This window comes from Setaria viridis, chromosome 7, assembly GCF_005286985.2.
Source record: "Setaria viridis chromosome 7, Setaria_viridis_v4.0, whole genome shotgun sequence".
Lineage (NCBI taxonomy): Eukaryota > Viridiplantae > Streptophyta > Magnoliopsida > Poales > Poaceae > Setaria > Setaria viridis.
In genome coordinates, this window is record NC_048269.2 from 12165631 (window position 1) to 12176382 (window position 10752).

Genomic DNA, 10752 nt, shown 5'->3' on the forward strand with positions numbered 1-10752 from the left:
CATTTTACATGGTTAACTTCAAATGCCCAAGGTTAATTTTATCTTTTTTTTTCCTCCTTTTCTAGTGGTTAATGTATATTTACACATAAAAATGGAATAAACAAGGGGCTGAACTGCCAGTTCTGCGGCAGACCCAGCTTAATGGTAAAAATGACCAACAAATGGTAAAAAACCGACTCACGATGCTAGCTCTTATGTAAAGATATTATTTTTTGAAACAACCCGCAGAGTTCTACATGGCATATATTGATAGAGAAGGAGACCAACGAATATAACACGTCAACACCAACACACACTAGCCAAACAAAAAAACAAAGGAAAAAAACAAACACCAACTCAAGAGCAACAAACACCATACCACTGTCACAAGCGAAGCCGCTCACCGACCAACAACTTCCAATGTACCGACATGAAGCAACAACCACAAAAGAGACCTCCTCTACGAAGCCTCTTGGAGGACACGACGTCCGCAAACGCCGCCAACGTAGCTCGGAAAACCGAAGTAGCCTTTCAGCCAGAGACTCCCAAAGGTGACTGGCTACGTAACAATGCCTCCAACGGGGCATGTGGCGCCAAAGGCGTCATCATTGTTAGCTCGGCGAAGTCGAGCAAGGCTTTCGCCCAATGCCTCCGCACCCCAACTTGTGGTCAAACCATTGACACACCAAACTTGTTCGTTGTGACAACGTTCGTAGAAAGCCACCTCCGGCGGGCTAGAGCTGCCGCATCAACCAGGCCACAGGCATGCGGAGCCTGTCGTCGCGGCGCTGACCCTTGCGGGGCATAACTAGCCCAACCATCGCCGGCCACCATGGAAAGCTGCTCCACTGCTGTTATTGACGACCGTCATCGCTGCCATTGGCCTTCACCGCAAAGAACCGCCATTAGCTTGGTTGTCACTACAGCAACAAACTGACCACAGGCCTGCTTGGCAAGCTGCCGCCGAGCCGGTCCCTTGGACCACTGCCAACCCAGCCAAAGCCAACCTTGCAGGTCGCCGCCTGCAGCACATGGCCGTCTCCACATCGATGTCGGCGCACACCACCACTTATCAGATCCGCCGACTTCGTCGCAACAACCTCCTCGTGGTTGCACAAGGCCGCCTGCCATCGCCGCTCGACGCATGGACATCGTCGCTCCTCCGTGAGTGGCCGCTGTCTCCTCGACGCGTACAGCGACAGCACACTCTCGCCGTCTCGACCACCGCAGCCCAGCGACCATCAGCTGCCAGAGAGCACTCAAGTGCCCGACCTGCGGTACCATACCGACCTGCGAGTTGAGGACGAGTAGGTCCGGCAGCTCCGGTCCTAGATCCGCTCACCGGGCATGCAGATCGAGCTCCTCCATGTCGATTTGCGCCGCCACCGTCACCACCACGAGAGAGAGGGAGGATGGTGGAGCTCCAGGGAAAGGGGGAAAGCCTTGTCGCCGTTGTCCTCGCAGCCGCGCGGACTTCTGTCAGTGTGCTCGAGCGACGGCGAGGCGTAGGGGATGAGAGAAGGTGGCTTCGGTGCAGCGGCGCGGGGTTCCACTACAGTCGCCCGGCACGGAGCGACGCGGGGGACATTAAAAGATCTCATGTAATATGTAATTTCGCGTCAAAAGGTTTGGGAACACCCGGTTAAAGTTTAACACCAGTCATATCGGATGTTTGGATGCTAATTAAGAGTATTAACATAGACTAATTACAAAACTAATTGCACAGATGGAGTATAATTCGCGAGATGAATCTATTAAGCCTAATTAGTCCATGATTTGACAATGTGGTGCTACAGTAATCATTTGCTAATGATGGATTCATTAGGCTTAATAGATTCGTCTTGCGAATTAGCACAGAGTTCTGCAATTAGTTTTATAATTAACTCATGTTTAGTCCTTCTAATTAGCATCCGAACATCCGATGTGATACTATTAAAGTTTAGCACCTTGTATCCAAACACCCCATTAGATGACATATATAACCGAAATAAAATCAATCCATTAGATGGCATGTTATATCTCTAATATTTAATTTCTAAGCTCACTTGCAAATATGTACTAAAAATGAGCGTGCGCGAGAGAAGATGACGAGGAGAATGAAAGAGAGGGCCGGGTGCTTCAGCTCTCAGCTCGGGGAGCAGACGGAGACGCCGTTGAACAGCGGGCGGCGCAGGTGTTAACAGTTTGCACTCTCCTTGAGTCGAGCTAAGGATCCTTTGGCTGATGAGACGGTGAAACCTATCATATCCGAACCGAATGGATGGCTCCGTTGTTCTCTCCAAATGACATTAGGATCGCTACTACGGATCGGACCAGAGTCCCACCCCTATGTTTTACATGATGAAATCAAATTATTTTATTTCCAATTCCAGCTGAAGTCAAGCTCATGTTTGAAAAAAATATGAAAATTAATGGAGCAAGAAGCTACATGTAATCATAGTCTACGGTTTTTGACGTTTTGGTACCTGTTCCCGTACTCCTCTTTTAATTTGTTGCACGAATCTTGAAGCAACGTAATTTATTTATTAAAGGAAAAAGTGTATTTTTCATCCCTCAAATATTGCTGAAGTGTGACATTTATCCCTTATGTTTCATTTGGTGAAAATCAATCCCTTTAACTAAATCGGTCCATTTATCATCCTCACCTTAGTTTAACAATAGTTTAGTGCTATAAAATGGTAGTTTATGGCATCTGACTAATTACTAACCCATGCTATGCTGAGACACGGACAAATAAACTTAAAAAAAATCAGTAAATCCTCTAAATTGTCTATTCCATACAAAATTTATTTGAAAAATTAATGGAACCGACTCAAACTGAACTATTATAGCGATTGACTCAACATTATACATAGATAAGCAGTGATCAGTAAGATGATTACATGGCCTAAACCGATGCTCTATGACTCTAAACTATTGTTAAATTAAGGTGGGGATGATAACTGCACCTATTTAATTAGTCAAGGAGTTGATTTGCACCAAATGAAACACAAGAGATGAATGTCACACTTTTGCAAGACTTGAGGATGAAAAATATAATTTTTCCTTTAGTAATATTTTATTGACTATTTATCTACCGGCTTTCGTCTAGGCCCAAGTCTGCCCGTACCAAGCCCTGCGCGCTAGGGTTCCATTCCACGCTATAAGTCATCGATCTAACCAAAGGCAAGGGCGCTGCCGTGTACTACAGGATTAGAGCAGCAGGACCCTCTGGTCGCATTCCCCAGTGTAGAGGTAAACGTAGTACAAGACGATAATAACAAAGATAAAGTGCAAAATCATTGTCGGGGGCTACGTAGTTCAAGTGCAGATGCTCTTCTCATTGATCGTTTTAGTTTTCTAAGTGCATAGACGTATATACCTAAATATAGTATCTCTATATACATACAAACATCTATAAAACTAGAAAAGCTAAAACGACCTACAATTTAAAATAAAGGGAGAAGTAGTCATTTTCAAACGTATTGGGAACACGTTACATATATGTGTTCACGCGAGGGTCACCGTCACCGCCGATGAAAGCGGATGACAGAAACAGGTTGCCGCCATGGAGCGCTAGTGCGCTACAGCCTCAACTTGCTCGATCGCGCCGCTGCTATCTTGAAGCATGAGTCATGTGAACCTCGTCGTGCGACTTGAATGGTGCCAAACAAAAGATGTCCTCGACACGGGCTAGGATTGGGAGGGTTGAACCATTCGTGACCCACGTACAAAATAGTTAAGAAAATAAATAATTAATTGTGCAATTCTCTAAAGAGAGGAGTACTGGAGCAGTTCTCTGTATTCAGAGGGAGAGGATAAGGCATGAGCAAAATTGTCCGTTCACATGAGCTGTAATTGGAAAACAAAAGAAAATGAAAAATTTGCACGCTTGGATGTCAAATTTTGAAAGACGGGTGTCAACTAATGGAAGGTGTGCTCATTCAAATCGTGCTAAACAGAAATCGCCAAAGGTTGCAAACCCAGTTTACTCGACAAACACATACTGTTCCTTTGCGCCACCTCTAAACAAGAAGACGAAACGTCACAAAAACGTTCCATCTTCCCTGAAACTCTGCACCCGCTTCCCACGCATCACAAAAACGTCAATACCCTCCTCCCCTGGCCGCGGGACCCCTTGGCCGCGCCGCCGAACACAATCGCGAGGCCTCCTTCCACAGTTCCACTGGAGCATGTCGCTTCGGATTCATCTCGCGTAGCCGCCGCGCTCCTCCACGCTCTACTGTTCGCACAGAACACGCTCCGTCCGGATTGGAGTGATTATTTCATCTACCGTTGGTAAGCGATCCCCTTAGCTTAGCTTGATGGAACATGGATCCTTCTTTACTGCTTGCAATCCGTCCAAATCAGTCGTTCCTGCATGTTTACGATCCGGTCCCGGGTCCTCCCAGTCCTAGTTTGTTGCGATTCGGTGGTGTTATAGCTGGATCCCCTGTTTATCTTGTTCATTCTTTCTTCGTTGCCCGATCTGCATAGACCTAATGCGGTGGTTGGTGGCCAAAAATTCTTCAGCGGCGGAAATTTATACGGGGTAACTGACGCCGAGCATTGGGGTTTTCTGCTGGCTATTTTGCATTCGATGGGGGAGCTCGGAGACTTTGTGGAAGATTCCAGAAACTGGGGATAGGTTGTTGAAGAAAAATAGAGTTATTGTGAGAGAAAAGACAAATAAGTCACGTGAGAAAAGAATTGGGTAGGCATCGAGACTCAGACAAGGGGGGTAAAAAAGAGGAAGTGCTGTGGTCATGACTGACTGATGAGTTCTGAGAAGAAGCTGAAGCAAAAAAATAAAAAAAAGAATGACCAACTCAAATTGGCTGGAAGAAATGACAGTGGAAGTTTAAGGATAGATACGAGGTTATGATATGAGAAGTTGGATGGTGAAAACCAAGCAAAATATCTGATTGTCCTTGTCTCTCTCTCTCTCTCTCACTCTCTCTCTCTCTCTCTCTCTTCTAGTTAATCTGTTTTCCAGTTGTCGCTTGGAGGTGACACTCAACTATTTCATATTCAGAATATTCAACTGGTGTCTGATGTTTGGGATACCTCTGTTGATGTAAACATGCATGTTCAAACAATTGAAGTTGATTTTTCCTCGTTATAATCTGGTTCTATTCATGGTTCTTTTTATATGTTTGTGGTGTCCTTTGGTGCTGGGGCGGTGACCAGACGTAACTAGGATCTTGTGGCGTTGGGAACATGCCTAGATGCTTAGGCAACACCCCAAAAACCATAGTTAGATTTACTATTTTTTTGGTGCATGATTAATGATGGTTAATGTTCTTCTAGCAAAGTATCCACCAAATTACTTATTCATGCCCAGTCATCATAGGTAGGGTGTGAATATAATTTATTTTTTTGAATTTAAAGCCAAAATTTATATATTTGGTTGATGTTTTCCACAATTGAAGTCACCTAGTAGTTTCCCAATGAGTTAATGTCTTACAAACAGAAATCAAAATAAGAGGTAACAAAATTCTCATTATGCTTATACGGTTTAAATATACTCAGTAACATGGTTCTTTCATGTATGGTGCTATAGGGAGTATATGCAATGACTTCAAGCAATCATGGGTGTATGAGGCAACAATTTTATGGAAGGGGAACTCCACAACAACGAGGAGATAATAGGGGTTTCTATCAACCTAGATATGCTGAATCACCGTGCCCTTGGGCTGAATATGGAGAAAGTGATGATTATCAGTATGAGGAGGATTACATGGAGTATGAGGATGATGTGGAGTCTGATGATCTGGGTGGTTGGCATGGAGAAAGAGCAAGATATGATTTTTTTAGACCCAATAATAGAGGGTATGGGTCTGTAGGTGACATTGGACAAGGAAGCTCTCATCTTGTGGACGGTCGACAATGGGCAAGACATTCATATTATCACCCATCACAATGTGGCAGCACAAGCTATAACATGCAACATAAAAATCGAAAAAATTATGTACTGCAAGCACATCAAAGAGAGGGAAGATGCAAAGGCAATGCTCCATGGCCGGTTCACAAACAACGGAAGGATGGTCCAACTGAGAGGTAAAAAATGACATGTAGAAAGGCAGGAATTCAACAAATAAGAAGACAAGAGTTTCCTGCATGTGGAAGAAGTTCAATAAGTATTTTTGTAGAAGATAATAAGGTCCGTATGCCTGTTCTCGTATTATAAATCTTTTTTTCATCATATCTAGAGTGGACACATGAATATCTTTCATAGCGCCAAATTAAATCAACATAAAAAGCTTTCTAAAAAATGCCGATGTGGTTTGTTTGAGTGTATTAGCACCTTTTAAACTCAAAATAAGGTAAATATGCTATAAATACTAAATTTTTCTTTTTTCCTTGGTTTACTATATAATATTTTTTTTACAGTCGCTCTGAATATATATTAAATTTAAACTTGAAAAATTTACTGATATGTAGCATAAAGTTAGAACTGCATGCGCAATATTTTTCCATAATCTTTTGTGCCAATTTGGTGTAGTTTAGATTAAATATATGCAGCTTTTTAATATCATGATTCTTGTTAAAGCTTGTTTATGTAAACATTGAGAACGAGAGAGTTAAGGAAACAAGATTCATGGAACTTCACTGAATGCAAACGCAGGACAAAAAATTAGATGGATCAACTGTGATTCCTGAGCCAAAACATCAGTTAAATTCTTTACAAAAACTGGAACTGGAGATAAAAGAAATGAAGGTCAAATTGGAAACAATGAGCAACTCAGATGGTAAAGATTCAGTATCGGAGAAGAAAATCAATGAATTGAGCAATCAGTTGCAAGAAAAGGTGGATGAAATGGATTTTATTGAGTCATCCAATCAAATTCTGGTTATCAAGGAACGCAGAAGCAATGATGAGCTGCAAGAGATACGGACAGAACTAATAAATGTAAGTTAATCTTTGTGTTATCAAGTTGTCCATTACTGATCCATAGAAGTATTGATATATACTTTGTTATAAGATTCCAATTAATTTCATTTTTATTTGTGCTTTGGTTGATCATCTGGCTCAATGGATAATGCTCAATAGGGTCTGCTTGAGCATGGTTGTGCCCGAGCACATATAGGCATCAAGAGGATGGGTGAGCTTGATCCAAAAGCATTTTCAAATGCTTGCAAGCCAATATTGCCTGAGGACAATGCCGAAGTTAATGCTGCTATTCTTTGTTCAAAGTGGGAAGCTGAAATAAAAAAAAACAGAATGGCATCCTTATGATGTTGTCACGGTTGGAGGAAAAGATATGGTACAAAAATCTATATATTTGACCGAACCTTTTTTTTTCTTCATACAGTACTAGCTCAGACAGCACAAATTACTATTGGACAAACATGTCTAGTTTTATACAGTTTTCCTCTTGGAGACATTTTCAGTGGTTATATCTATGCTTGTTTTGGTTTCCCTTGTCATGTACTAAATTTGATCAAAATATATGTAGTCCTAACTTGATTCATCTTTTGACATTTTTTATTTAGAAAGTGTAATGGACGACAGTATCACACATGAAAAAGTAAATCGAGCTGTAGGTAGACTGTACAAACTTGCAATTTATATCCATTGATGTATTTAGATTTGTCATGTGAAAACAATACTAATAGATTCCACATTTAACATTATATACTTAGAAAGAGTAATGAACAAAGGAATCCTAAATGAAAAGTAAATCGAACCGTAGAGTTCACAGATTGTTTATTTTATATGCTAACTACAACATTAACAGGCATAACCTTAAACCAATTGACAAAAATCAACACATGTGCACCATGAAGTATCGATACTAACCTGCCACTCTTTATATGCAGATATGCCCAGTGCATTTTTTGCTCATCTTTATTTAGTGCAAAATGTTATCCCTGTGCTATTTTTCTGTTCTGTATATGCACTGCCTGCCCTACAAGGATCTATGTGACAGTTATCTTGTTATGAAACGAATTTCGTTTATTCCCCAGGATCTATCTTCGGAAACATTTTAGCGTAGCTTATTTGTTGTCTAATGCCGCTTGCTCTGATGTAGGAGGTAATCAAGGAAGATGATCCGAAACTTAAAGAACTAAAAGAGGAGCTCGGTGGAGAAATCTATGCCCTGGTGACAACAGCTCTGCTTGAAATCAATGAGTATAATTAATCCTAGCGGCAGATCCTGTAGCTGAGATGTGGAATTTCAAGGAAGGGCGGAAAGCAACACTGAAGGAGGTTGTCCAGTTCGTCCTGAAACAGTGGAGGACACAAGAGGAAACGTTGATGTCCGCTGCTTGATCGTTAGCTGCAATTAGCTGCTTGGGAATTGGTACGCTCATCTTTGATAGCATAGGTGTATTTTTTGGGAGTGAGGTAATGCATGAATGAACTATGCTAATTGCATGAATCATGTCTGAGTCGAGGCAGCTTTTGTGCATGTATGGAGTATGGTTGCCCATCATGAACTGTTGAACAGGCGGCAGTGGCCAGTAGATTAAGCTAGTAGTTCAAGCTGTATGGGCATTGACAAACTTTTGGGATAGTTCTCGGACCTCATGCCAAAATGTTCTCTCTTTTTAGTACTTAAGTGGATTATCCAAAGGCAAACCCTTTTAACTAGCATTACTATAAATATGAGCATTCGTTCTCGACCTTAGTATCGGTTGTTTTTTATCCGGTACTAATGTTAGTATTAATACTAGGCCTAACGGATAGTTCCCGAAGTACCGGGTGGAGGCTCCACCTGGTACTAAAGGTCACCTATTAGTACCAAGTGAAGCGTCCACCTGGTGCACTTTAGTACCGGGTGGGAGCTTCACCCAATACCACCCGGTACTAAATAGCTCAGCCTTATCCATCCCCAGCTGCCGCCGCTTCATCCATCCATTCGTCTCCCCCTCTGCCTCTCTCTTAGCACCCTCACTTCCTCTCTCCATCCATCCGCTTCTTATCCTCTCTCTCTCCCCTCTCTCTCAGCACCCTCACTTCCTCTCCTCCTTTGCCTCCCCACCCTTTCCCCCTCTGCTTGCCCCTCACAGGCAGTGAGCAGCACCCTCACTTCCTCTCTCCATCCATCCGCTTCTTATCCTCTCTCTCTCTCCCCTCTCTCTCAGAGCACCCTCACTTCCTCTCCTTTGCCTCCCCTCCCCTTCCCCCTCTGCTCGCCCCTCACAGGCAGTGAGCAGCAGCAGCGGGATGATGTGAGGCAGCGGCAGCGACGGAGGGCGGTGGGAGTGGCGGCGGGCGAGGCGAGGTGAGGCGGGCGGGGAGAGGTGAGGCGGCGATAGCGATGGCGATCAGCAGGAGCGGCGGCGGTGGGGGGAGGGTGGTGAGGTGAGGTGGGCGAGGCGAGGTGCGGCGGGTGACGGTGGCGGGCGACGGCAGGCGGGGCGAGGTGGTGGTGGGCAGGTGGCGGGCGGGCGGGGGGCAGCGGGTGCGGTGGCAGGGTGGGAGGGCAGCGGGAGGCAGGAGGGCGGCGGGGTCAGGCCGGTGGGAGGCCTGATTTCACTTTTTTTATTTTTTAAAACTAGTTATTTGACCCGATACTAAAAGACCCCCCTTAAGTACCGAACTAGTAGTACCGTGCGTAAACGATACTAAAGGGGGTTCCCAACCGGTACTGAAGCCCTTTTCCCCAGTAGTGTAGCTCTAACCATTAACGTCTATATGTTATATAGACGGACAAGTGATAAGACAGGGTTCAACTAATTATTACTCCCTCCATTCCAAATTGCAGGTCGTTTTAGATTTTTAGATACATAGATGTTATGCACCTAAGTATAGGGTTATGTGTAGATATATAACAAGGTCCATGTATCTAGGAAAGTTAAAATGACCTACATTTTGAAACGGAGGGAGTAATAGATTGATGATCATGAAAAATTCTTTCACAAAATGCATATCCTTTCAACTTATAGTGATATACGCAAGTACATATATAAACTCTAAATTTATAATGAGGGTTGTTCGATGTCCAAGAAGGGGCCGACCATATGCTAGGTGGGCCGCGGCATACCCTAGGATCCAGCCCAGCGCAAGTTGTCGGCAGTTCAGAAATCCCATCTATCTTCCCGAAGGTGGGAAGTCAAGTGATCTTCCACTTTGAGATTTGTGCGCGTGGGTGAAGTGAACGGTGCTTCTCACGCGTGCTTGCTAGGCATGTCGCTATCACCTGTCGTAGGCTTAGATGATGGGAATTAGGGTGCCCGATCTTCCGTCAGGTAAGGATAATTCTCGATTTGGTGAAGTAGCAACACACTTGATCCGGCTTCTGATTAGCAAGATCTGAACCCTACAATCGAAGCACCACTTCTCCTTCTCCTCTGGTTATCAACCGTGTGCATCTCGGTTGACCTCACACGAAGGCTACCTCCTACAAGCGAATCAAAAACACAAGCAAGAGGAAGGAAGAACACAACTAAATTGCAGAAACCTTGGACTAAGCATATAAAGTTGGGTTCTTACAAACCGATGAACGACGATTGTCAATGACAGATTGAATTTAAGCAAAACCCGAGTGTCTAGGACGGCAGCTACCGAGTCTTATACATCCAAGAGGTGGAGGCTAAGGGGAGGAGGACCTAGGGCACCCTTCAGGCGTTCTCCTCCTGGTTGGAGTGCACAACAACTTGAGCCTAAGTTCCAAGCAAACTTACAAGACCTAAGGCCCGACAAAAGGTGATGCGACATCCTGGTAGATTCTGTACATCCACTTGTTTCGATGATTCTTGTTGACTCCGAAGGAATTTTGATACGAGATTGGTGCCACTGGAAAGTGTATCTTCTCAGCTTTCCATAGATATGTAGAACTTTCA

The 10752-nt window shown here is 43.8% G+C and overlaps 1 pseudogene; it reads left to right on the forward strand.

Moving 5' to 3' along the window:
• Positions 1 to 3965: 3965 nt before the first annotated feature.
• LOC117862473 (factor of DNA methylation 1-like) lies at positions 3966 to 8560 on the forward strand (annotated as a pseudogene).
• The last annotated feature ends 2192 nt before the right edge of the window (positions 8561 to 10752 follow it).